At 31.9% G+C, this 12,124-nt stretch overlaps 1 protein-coding gene across 4 annotated transcripts in view; it reads right to left on the bottom strand.

The window, feature by feature from the left end:
• Window positions 1-7,601, bottom strand: part of LOC148623673 (uncharacterized) — a 39,434-nt gene extending 31,833 nt beyond the window's left edge. For 2 of the 4 annotated variants that reach the window (XM_088565669.1, XM_088565667.1), the window contains exons 1-2: window positions 7,305-7,601; window positions 101-195 (exon numbers count right to left, since the gene is read on the bottom strand). The gene's annotated coding sequence lies outside the window, so the exon portion shown is untranslated. Of the gene's footprint in view, window positions 1-100; window positions 429-7,304 lie in introns of those variants that run through there. The other 2 variants (XM_088565670.1, XM_088565668.1) reach the window with 2 other exon arrangements.
• Between the last annotated feature and the right edge of the window lie 4,523 nt (window positions 7,602-12,124).

The following is a 12,124-nucleotide window of genomic DNA, read 5'->3' as shown; positions in this document are numbered from 1 at the left end:
TCCTGCATCTAAACAATAAATTAACCTGATGTGCTATGCAAATTCCCATACTATTTTTCACATCCATTTTAGCTAATTATTTCATAAAAAGTCAACTTACCTTATATTGAAGAATGTATACAATATCCTTTGTAACTGAGTGACATAAATAGGTCCAATATATCTCCAAAACTGGTATTACTTTTTCACAAACTTCTGTAATATACAAAACCCAAAGTCTTATGAAAAGAAACATTATTAAAGTTCACTTTGTAGACCATTGTTTCTCACTGATAAAATTTTAAAACACAACATTGACAAGGCCTCTATACAACACTGGTATAGATCTACTGCAGTGTCTTTTAATGAAACCCTGGCTGAAAATAGGATTTTAAATGACTGTGCTTGGTCTATTGAGAAATCTATACTAATTTCAATGTTATAATTACAAGTAGTTCATCAATTTTTGGTACAATGAATTTTAGTAGTGAAAAAGTCTCAACTCAAAAGTAATATTTGTTTAGAACAAGAAAATATTTAAATGAATACCCATTTCATTTCATAAAGCAGGTCCTTGAAATTGATATGAACCTAGAGAGGAGTGTTTTACAAATATTTCTGCCCTTGTGATAACTTCTCTAAAATCAAGTACCACTATATCATTCAAATAGTTCAACAAAAACCTTAAATGACAGCTTCAAATGAAAACCAAGTAAATCATATTTTTATTGATAATTACTTTAATTCATAGTGTTTTATATCCATGATTCATTTAAAAGTATAAATAGCCTTGTCCACAATTGACCCCATATTTATTCACCCAGCAATAAATGGTAAACAAGAAAACAAACGGTAGTTTGATTTCTTTAAATCTGACCAGAAAAAAAACAAAAAAACAATCTGAAATAGAACGTACAGAACTCATTTAAAATGTTATCATCAAAATTCCACTATAGAAAAATTACAACCCTTTGGAAGCAAGTGTTTCTTAAATTTTATCTTCCATACAAAAAATGTCTTAAGTTGATAGGGGTCATCAATGTTTTAGGAATTTTTGAAGTTTTTATCCTGTCTTCTCAATCTGCTGGAAGCTTTCATCCTGCCTTCTCAAACTGCTGACATAAGTTCTTTCTTCTTTAGTGATGGAGCTGGTTACACTTTGTAGGATCTCGCTTACTAATCAAAATCAATGTTTAATCACTTTACTTTACAAAATAATGATTTTTTTTCATGTAAATGATAATGGGAATTGTGGAGGATATTGATAGCGTTTTCTACTTTCACATCCTACACAAAGAAAATTACAAAGGCAATTACCAGAGGAGGAGTATTTATTTCAATACTGATACAAAAAACACCAACATTGAATATACCTTTTAGAAACTTCTTTTAAAATGATTCTAGACATCATTACTATTTATTACAGTAAAATGATTCTAGACATCATTACTATTTATTACAGTAAAATGGCCTGTACCTTCCCAACTAATTAGGTGAGAAAATAATTCAGTGATTTCCAGCAAGGGCCATGTTAGGGTTGGTTGGTCAGTAGTCTTTTTTAAGATTCTTGTTTGCATTTTTACAATTTCTTTAAAAAAAACACAATTGTTTGCATTCCTTTCCTTACTTTTGACATTTTTGTTTCACTGAAATCTCTGAATACGACTGAGCAAATTTTTTAAATATGTTAAGTAGTGTAAGTAATTAACTGTTCAAACAACATTTTGTACATGACACCAAAGAAACATTAAAATAAGGTATAAAAAGCTGAATGGTGGACGTAATTACTTGACTAAGTACACTTCAGTTTGCAGGGTAGTACAGTGAATGTGTCAATCATTCAAAAGAATAATGTGATGAAATAGTACACACAGAGTACTCTACAATTACTTTTAATGCATATCCAAACAACAGAGCCCAGACCCCATTAAAATGATATATTTTATAATTAAAACATCAAAAAATACTCAGAAAGCAGTATGGCACAATCAATTTTCTAATGATTAAGGATAATTTAATTATTAACACAAATGAGTGTGTTGCAAATTCCTGCGAAAAAATGGGGTCCTAGGTTACCAGACCCCCCTTGCAAATCTCTGGACCCCCACAGTTAAACATAAAAAAAGCAAAGTGCAAAAATCGAAATATATTTAAACAACTTAAACTTATGGACATAAAAAAGAACATAAAGTAAATAAAATATTTTAATACTTTACAAATATAGGTGTAGATAAAGAGCTTCATCAAGCACAGTATGATATGACTGCAGCCAGTTGAACTATGTTCACTTGAGGCAAGTGTGAACAAAATGTTTTTGACACACTTAACAGGGTCTTACAGTTTATTATGGATACAACAACTCGTGTGGGCACAGTATTGAATGGTTTGCTTCAGGATGCATTCAGGATGCATTCATGGATCATTTTGTACCTCATTATCTCAAAAACGGCAAACAATAGGGTTAATTTGTTATGCATATTTCTTAAAGCTCTTGCATACGGAATGTAAGTTTTAAATGGAATTGAATGAAATTTTCACACATGTTCCCATTGTGCACCTTCTATTTTAAATTTTGTTCTAAATCAAAATGGAGGTTAAAAGGTGCATGTTATCATATGAGTGAGTGGAAGTATCAACTGTGTGAGCATTGCTGACAGTTTTTCTAGTTTAAATTAATATGGAGACCCCACAAGATCCGCACTTTTAAGTACCATTCTGTGTAAGAACCAGGCAAATGAGTGGCACATCATTTTTCTCAATTTGGTCTTATTGCCTCAAACATATTCAAATACATCTAGAAAACAACTTAAAAGCTATTTAAATTTATCCTGAAGCATTGGTGACATATATATTTTTTTACTGCTTATATAAGAAACAGTTTGGGAAAATTTTCTCGCTATTTTTTTTCCATAGTGCATTCAACTAAATTTGACCTATCAATATCTTAAAAAGGCAAACTTTACAAATACTCTGGTGGTTATTTCTGGAGGTTATGAGGTATAAATACTTGGATAATGCAATAAAATGTCTTGTGTATTTTTTCGTCATGTGCCACACCTTAAACACATTTTGCCCGATTCTTAGATAGAGAAGTACTTAATTTAATAACATGGTGTGAGTAGTTTCATTTTGTTGTGAATCTCTTCAAATCTTGAATGTTTGATGCCATATTATAATACAATTTTCAAAACATCTATACAATCAAGTAGTTTAGTATAAAATGCTGGGACTGTAATTACAAGTTGGTTTGATTTTAACCCAGTTTATAAACCCACATATCTTCACCATTAAATTGATATAGCAATTTCAAAATAACCATATAAATTTCTAAATCTCAATCACATTTGCAATTTTCTGACTTCTACAGAAGGAATTGAAAGTCAACATGAACGAATGTTATAGGGAATTTCGACCAAGAACATCATGATCTGGCCTTTTTCTAATCTTTAAAAGATGTTTGACAACATCCATAGGTAAAAGTAATTCAGTGACCATATAAAATTTATACACCAACAGAAAGGATTTTTTTTCATAAATTGATATATATATTTTTAGAAAATATTTTTTGATGGAAGTATGCAAACTACAAAACTTGAATATTTTGGGCATTTTAACATTATTTCTATATAAATTAATGGAGTGGTGTCCTGAATATTCCAAAAGCAGTACATGTATCTCTGATACTAAATCGGCTAACCTTCTATTTATTTTCGATTACTGTTTGTAATTTTTCATGTTCTATGCACATTATTTACTTATTTACATACCTATTACCTTAATAAATGAGCATATCTTTAATGTGTACTCATATCATTACATAAAAAATAATATAAAATGGTTCAATAGGGTAACAGTATCAGGTCATACAAAGTATTCACCATACATAACATGTATTGGTGAACAATGGCTACGGTTCAATATGCAAAAATTCATAATAAATATGTCAACAAGAACTACTCAGCCTTTCTCATGTAAACCAAAAAAAAAAATTAATATGCAGATGAATATGTCCATAATTTGTCTAATCTGATTCTAAAATTTATAACAGTTAGACTGGTTGACTTTTTGTAGCTGCTTTGGTCCCTAACTCATACATTTCCAGAAATTAATATAAATGTAAGAAGAATTTCTTCATACAACATTATTTTTTAGTGTAACAATAATGACCAAGTTGTTCTGACTGGTCAAAATCTTCAAATTTGCCCAAATAAAAGATTTATATATATTATCTATATTCATAAGCACCATGAAAAGAGTGAAAAACTGATTACACAAAATATTTAACCCTACACCCAATGGATTGACAGATGGAGAGAGTCCAGAGGATGCTAGACCTGTTTTTGTCATCGGTCATGCCAGTAAAAAGAATAGCATTTAATAAATTGTTAACAAAATACAATTTTTTTTTTACAACCCCATTTACATTTAATCTATAAACAATTAATTTATATAAACAGTTAATCAAAATGTTCATTTAGTACTTGCTTCCATAACAGTTTAAACCTCCATATCATTACTGAACTTCCTTATGTGTAAGGAACTTTATGTTACAAATTCACAAAAATCCATTCTCTAGTATTAAAATAAGTTGTCAATAAAAATAAATTGCTTTCAAGCCATGGAAATTAACTTTCTATGATGCCTGATGCAGGTGACTGCTGAAAAACAAAACACTAAAATTTCATGACCACAGTTGCAAAAAAAAAAACAACCCCAAAACAGATGATTTAGAAATTTGTTTAATGAGTGACTGTTTTTCATAATTCTCATGCTTCATTGAACTGATTTTCCCTTCCTTTCTCCCACGGAAACTGAATGAGCTGTGAGGAGAACCTGGGAAAAATTTATAATCTGTGAAGAGAAGTTGTGCCCATGAGAGTGTATAACCTGTGAAGAGAAGTTGTGACCATGAGAAAAGGAAACTGTATTATCTGTGAAGAGAAGCGTGACCATGAACGAAGGGAAACTGTATAATTTATGAAGAGAACTTGTGACCATGAGAAAAGGTAAAGTATATTATCTGTTAAGAGAAGTTGTGACCATGAGAGTGTTTAACCTTTAAAGAGAAGCATGACCATGAGAGAAGGGAAACTGTATAATCTGTGAAGAGAAGTTGTGACCATGAAAGAAGGAAAATTGTATAATCTGTGAAGAGAAGTTGTGACCATGAGAGAACAGAAACTATAATCTGTGAAGAGAAGTTGTGACCATGAGAGAAAGAAAATTGCATAATCTGTGAAAAGGAAGTTGTGACCATGAGAGAACAGAAACTATATAAGCTGTGACCAGAAGAGAAAGGAAACTGGTTTAATATGTGATGGAAAGAGAAGGGAAACTATAAATTGTGACCTAAAGAGAGGGGAAACCATATAATCCCTGATAGAAGGGAGACTATATATCTGTGACTGTAAGAGGAAGGAAACTGAATTAATTTTTTACCAAAAGTGAAAGCTCTTAGCATAAGAGAAGGAAAACTATAAATTTGACTATATATGTAGGGAAATTGAATATGACCCAAACCAAAAATAAAGAGATGTTGTATAATCTGTGGCCATAAGAGAAAGAAAACTATACTTAACAGTGACCAAAAGAGAAGGGCAACTGAAAATTTGTGACTATGACAGAAGAGAAAACTGTATAATCCACAACCAAAAGAGGAGGGAAACTGTTTGATGTTTGAACAAAAGAAAAGGGAAACTGTCATAATGCATGACCATGAGAGAAGGGAAACAATATAATCTGGGACTATTAGAGAAGGAAGCTGGATTATCAGGGTTATCAAAGATAATCTATTTCATCATGTCAAACATGTATGAAAATCTTGAGAGTAATTCTTTCTGTAAAAATAAAAGAACAGTGTTCCAATGTCTGCACAACATTTATTTAATTACAGTAACAAAAGTTGTGAGCATGTTTGACATTTTTTTCACCCACTCTGGCATAGACAAAAAAAGCACATTTTTTAAGTTAACAGGGAAATAACACAGAAAACAAAGTTGATAACATGTCTAGACCTGCTTCACCATTACATGTTTGTCAACATATAAATATCTTCAATATGTATACAAAGAATAAGCAGGAGAGGATCCAGAAACTTTGAAAAGGAGGGGTGCCAGCCAGGATTCCTCAGAAAAAGGGGGATGCTGAGACATTATTCATCATTTTTTGTTAATTTTACAGATGAAAATGACAAATTTTCCAATAAAAAGAGAAGTGTCAACCCTCTGCCACCCCTGGACCCACCACTTGGGTAAGTACTTTAAAAAAACTATCATATGGATTACAATTTAAGTAAAGCATGTACTTGTAATAGCAAACGACTAAGTTTGATAGATCAAAATTCAATTAATCATTTGTAAAATCTGTCCATAATAAGTGTGCATCTTCAATACATTATCATGCTAGGTATACAACCACATGCAGAGAGTTACTTTCGGACAGCAAACAAAATCATTTACAATGTATACCCCGCCTAAGTAAAGCCAACTGACGGACAGACGAATGGAAGGACATATCAAATGACAGCCAGATGGATGAAGGACATACCAAATGATGGACAGATAAACAAGATGATTCCAATATACCATCCATTCATTAAGTGAGGGTGTAATTAATAAAATTTCTTCATCACAGGCGATAAGTATCTACAATATATATGTATATAAACACAATGCAAAGATTAAAAAATATTGGTTCAATACTTTTTGAGTTACAGATTACACAAAGTAAGTATTTCTCAGCATGACAGATGAACAAGGTCAAGTCAAGTGATGCTGGTGAAGAAAAAAAACAGTACAACACTCAAATTCAAAAGAACATCATTCATATTAATTTTATAATAGCATTTCATGAGAGCTCCTACAAGGCAATTTTAGTCGAAAAAAAATTCAAATTAAGATGAGGGACTATCAAAATGAATACTGTTTTTGTTTTTTTTTTGTTTTGGCTCTAATTTCTACAGGGTTAGGGTTATAACCAGAATAAATCAACCATAAACTTGATATGAGACCTTCTGGTAAAATTGTATCCTGTTCCATTAACCTATAAAGCTATTCCATAAATACCAAATGTCTACAGACAACAAACAGGATGCAAACAACAGCAGTGTTATGATATGACTGCAAAATTTGTGAAGTTGCATAAAAACCTTAATTGCTTCAACTTTCAAAGTAACAACTCCAAGAACTGTCATATTATGTGTAATGCTGTATGACATCACAACAAAGAACAACAAAAAGTTTTACTTTATACTTTACATTAAAACATGCACCATGCACCAATATCTGACAGAAATATCTACAAAGTTATACATAACATAATCTTACCTTTTTTCAGTGAAGGTAAATCTGTCATTAAAGTCACTAGATTCCTACATCTCTCACTGTTGGTATATCAAATAACATATTTTATCATAAAGGATTTTCAATTATTGATAAAACAATCAAGCACTACAGAATAGGAACAAATCTATGGCCTAACACATACCTATGCTACTGTAAAGGGTTTTCAACTGATTTAATTAAATATTTGTAAAAATATTCACCAACAATATTAAAAGAAAAATCCTTTAGAAATAATACTTTTGATTGAGAGTTATCTTTAGTCCATCTAGTGTAACATTTAAACGAAAGTTCAATGATGGCTTTAAAAGTATGTTAATTTAGACTTTTTATGAAGACCCACGGTGTGGAGAAATATTAGGTTTTAAATGTCAAAATTGTATAGATTGATAAACCTTCCTATTCATTATAGATTTCAGTGGTGTCACTTTAAAACTAAACACACTTGCACCAACAATGATAATGGTAGGATTTATTGAGCAATACAATAAAAAGCACAAGCCTAACAATGCAATAGGTATACTAAGGAGTACATCAAAATTTTGAATCCCTAAAAAAATTCTTGACTAATTGTTGGAAACAATAAAATAGAAAAATATTTTCACTGATTGGTTAAAGGCAATTATCCCTTAACAACTTGAATGACAGGGATATGTAAACTTTAATACCATTCTGTGTGTTAGTCATCTTGAATTTAAAAAGGAGAAGCAAAAAACACTAAAGTAAAAATATGGGGAAGTACTTGCTGGCTGGAATTAAACAATTTAAACAGTGAACCCTGTCTAAACCAAACTCTGAATAATCTGAAAACCTGTCTAAACCAGACACTTTATAAAGTATGTAGACATTAATTTAAATTTATTTTTAACCTTGATAAAAAGAACACCTGTTGAACCAGTTTTAAAGTCCAACAGGAGTTCAGTTAAGACAAGTTTTGCTGTATTTAACATTTATCAAGTTACCTCCTATTAGTTGTATAATATATTTACCAAGCATCCCCAGTTGACAGATTTCTGTTCAAATCAACCCAATCAAAGCAGTTATTGCTAAAAACCATTCACCAAAATATGGAGGGAATCCATTCAAAATGGAAGTGCTATCCAGATGACAAGCCTAAATTAAGGATTTTAGTTAAGTCCCCCCTGCCAAAAAGCATGGTCTCTCTTCATTTATATCTGTAAAAGTCAATAACGTCCAAGTTTTTTTTCCCACTAATTATTCACAAAAAAGGAATCAGTCAAGAAATGGAGGTGCTATACAGCATTAAGCAATGATTTTTAACTAAGTCCAGCTTCTAAACAAAAATTGTCCTGCTTAACTGATTTCTGAAAAAAAAATTATCCCTTCAAACTTTTTTATGCTATTAACAATTCACTTTTTCAGTCAACAGAAACAGGTTGAAGCGAGAGGATCACTAAAGCACAAAGCAGGCAAAACAAGATCAGAATGTCCCTAAGATCTTAACTCAGATAACAATACAGCAAGAAAGACAAGGAAGTCAAGGAAAGAATGAGAGACAACAGAAGGAAATGGGTGGATGAACTGGCCAGTGAAGCACAAGAAGAGTTTCTTGAAGAGCCTGAATCATGCATCTGACAGACCATGCTCTATTAACTAACTAATAAAGGTATCATGCTTTGTTACAATGTTTGACAAACAATTGCTGAAGAAGAGAATATATTGATGAATGCTGTAAGTTGAAGAAGTACCTAAGACACCATGGCTATCCAACATTTTCACCATCATCATTCAACTCAGGAGACCACATTTACTGTATAGTATCATTGAAATCAAAGCAAGTATAAAAATTAGTGGGAAAATGGCCCCTAGAACAAACTTTTGTCATCACCATTCAACTTAGAACACAATGTTATCTCAAAGAAACCAAAAATCATTGACATCTGAGCAACTGGTGAAAATGATTGCAAAATGCCACATAAAAAATAATTTCAATACTTCCAGTCAACTCAGAATATCATGCTTATCACATGAGTGGCTTTCATTCTCATTATTCTTCTATAGTTGAGGAAAAAAAGCAAAAAACTATTCTGACCCATATGTTCTATTTTCAGTAATGACAGCCATGTTTTTTGACTGATGAAAAATATCAAATGATTAGTTTGTGCAAGAAACCCCCTCAAAAAATGCCAACTTTTATTAAATTTTGTTGCAACTGGTTTCAGAGAGATGTACACATGAAAAATGACCAAAAAAAATCTGTTTCAAGAGACATAACTCCTAAAATAGGTAACAAATCATTTTGGAATTTTCAGCAAAAGTCCATCTTCTGACGGTAAACAATATTACTCTCCATCAGAATTTTGAAATTCAGAAGTTTTTGGGATATTAGCAAAAAACTGTATTTTGACCCCTATGGTCTATTTTTAGAAACAGTAGCCATGTTTTTTCATCAATCAAAAATCCAGTCATTTTGTGCAGGATAAACTAAAAACAGTAATACAAACTTTCATTAAATTGTGTACAGTAGGTTCTTATGAGTGGATATTTGAAACTAATAACATAAAAAACAGCAAAAAAAAAACCTCCAAAAAGGGCAATAACTCCAACATGGGTCAACAGATTTCAGCCGAAATTTGACCACAGATAGATTTCATCATGCTGAACACTTTTAACCATGTCAGAAATTCATTTTGGAGGTATAAGCAAAAATCTGCTGTCTGACCCATATGTTCTATTTTCAGTTATGGCTTCCATGTTTTTTCACTGATCAAAAATCCAAACCGGTCATTTTGTTCAAGTGATGTCAATATATCTCATGGCCAGGTGAGCTAAAAATCTTCTAAAAATAAGGATATGAAAGGACATCACCAAACTACTAAGCAATGAAAAACCAAAGATAGTAGATACAGTGAGAGACAAAGGAGGAAAACTCTTTACACAAATTTAAAGGGGAAAATTAGATCAAGAAGGAAAGAGCACTTCTGTGATGTACTAAATACATCAGACCCCTTGCAACCAAAACAGATAACTGAAAACCATGTAGAGTTGTTTGTTAACATGAACCCTCTTCCTGTTATATAGTCGAAATGGAAAGTAATTTACAAGAAATGAAACAAGAGGCTCCCAGGAGCCTGATTTGCAAATCTGATTCAATTTTGCTCTAACTAGGAGTTGTCCAACAACTTTGATTCCTGCAGAGTTTAGTAGAGCAACTAATAAGGATCATTTGGCAAATGAAAGAATTTGGCTTAACCTAACAGCCTTGGAGATATATGAGAAAAACTTCTAACTGACCTCCTTTGTTCGATTTTTAGTAAAAGCAGCCATGTTTTTTCACGGATCAAAATCCTCACATCAGATGTATAACAAATACCCTAAGGAATATTCATACCAAGTTTGGTTCTTATTAGTAACTATTCAAGCTGTGAGTAGCTCCAGAGAAGATTCTTGAAATAAAAATATGGATAAAATTTTGAAAAAGGACAATAACTTCAAGGTGGCTAAACAGATTAAAACAAAAATTTGATTACAGATAGATATCATGCTAAACACTTTACCCCTCAGAATTCTACTAAACCTAAGGGTTTTTGAAATATATGGAAAAAATCTTCTGTATGATCTCTATGTTCTATTTTTAGTAATGGTGGCCATGTTTTTCAATGGATAAAAAAAAGCACATCAGTACTAAGCAGGATACCACAGAGAACATGCATACCCAATTTGATTCTAATTGGTCCAGTAGTGTCAGAGGAGAAAATTTTTGAAAAATTGTTAATATGACAAACACCAAGTGATGGCAATAACTTATACAGCCTCCATCCAGGTGAGCTAAAAACGAAAAATACCAAAAATTGACACTATCACAATAGAAATGTTAACAGTAGACATGAAAACAACTGTTAAAGAATTACACCGGCTAATTCAGACAATCTGGAGAACAGGTATCAAATTTTGGTAACTGATGCGATATTACACTCATGGCAACGATATCAAAATCATGGGAAAAATCATCATTAAAAGAATAGCTCCAGTAATTGACAACATACTTCAGGATGATCAGGCAGGTTTCATAGCTAAAAGAAGAAAAACAGAGCAGCAGAGAAAATGTTCGTGTTTTACTATATCCTTTAGTAGGCCATTGAATGCAATGTAAGGTTGTATGTAGGCTTTGTCGACTTTGAGAAAGCTTTCTACAGTATTCAATTTGATATGTTAAGGAAGATGGTCTAGACTTTGCAAATGATACTGTCCTACTCTCAAGCACAAAAATCAGATGCAGAGAAAAGTCAACAGTCTTAACAGTCATGCAACATTAACAGGACTGAAAATTAATGATTCAAAAACAAAAGCACTTCATCTAAACGTAATTTAACCCTTCACAGTCATTGGAAAGGAGGTTGAAGACATTAACAATTTCATCTTTCTCAGAGCAACAGTCAGCAATACAGGAGACACAAATGAGAACATCCTGAGAAGACTTAGACAAACAAGAATGGCCTTCTTCAAGCTATAAGTATGATATAAAGCATGACCCAAATAAACAGAAAGACAAAGATAAAACCCTTCGAATTCAACTTAATATCCATCCTCTCGTCTGGCTGTAAAAACTAGATGATGATGAAAGGTTAGCTTTCCCATTCTTCTGAAATTTTGACTGATGAAAGGTCTTGTCTTCTTTATGATAATGCAACTAACCTTTTTAAACTAACATTGATACTTTCCACGTAAAAAGCAGGAAAAAAATTGAAAGGGGCAAATAGGATAATTGGATCAATTTGAAATCGAGAATATAGTAACCATTGAAATGAAGAGCATATAAGCCTTGGATTTCTTCTTTAAGTTAG

Source organism: Perna viridis, chromosome 2 (genome assembly GCF_037379345.1).
Source record: "Perna viridis isolate PV_CMFRI_1.1 ecotype Kerala chromosome 2, ASM3737934v1, whole genome shotgun sequence".
Lineage (NCBI taxonomy): Eukaryota > Metazoa > Mollusca > Bivalvia > Mytilida > Mytilidae > Perna > Perna viridis.
The sequence above is the reverse complement of the archived record's forward strand: the minus strand, read 5'-3'. Positions and strand labels throughout refer to the sequence as shown.